The following is a 375-nucleotide window of genomic DNA, read 5'->3' on the forward strand; positions in this document are numbered from 1 at the left end:
TGTAGCTTTTGTGCCAGTCCTGGAACTAGCTCTTGTAGACCAGGCTGGCCTCGAACTCCCAGAGATCCGCCTGCTTCTGCCTCCTGAGTGCTGGGATTAAAGGCGTGCGCCACCACCGCCTGGCTAACCCAGCAATTCTTATTTGAAACCTCAAGGTGTACTTGGTAAATTCTGTATGTTTGGTTACATACGGTGGGCTAGGGACTGCCCAAAGCACCAATGACTATTGTTTGTTTAGGGGATGGTTTTGTTTTTGTTTTTTTCCTTTTGTTTTCTTCATACAAGGTCTCACACTGCTGATATCAAACTTGGGCAACTCTCCCATCTCTGCTTCTGAGTGCTGGGATTACAGGCCTGTACCACCGCATTGGGCTT

The sequence above is a fragment of the Microtus ochrogaster genome, chromosome 15 (genome assembly GCF_000317375.1).
Source record: "Microtus ochrogaster isolate Prairie Vole_2 chromosome 15, MicOch1.0, whole genome shotgun sequence".
NCBI classification, from domain to species: Eukaryota; Metazoa; Chordata; class Mammalia; order Rodentia; family Cricetidae; genus Microtus; species Microtus ochrogaster.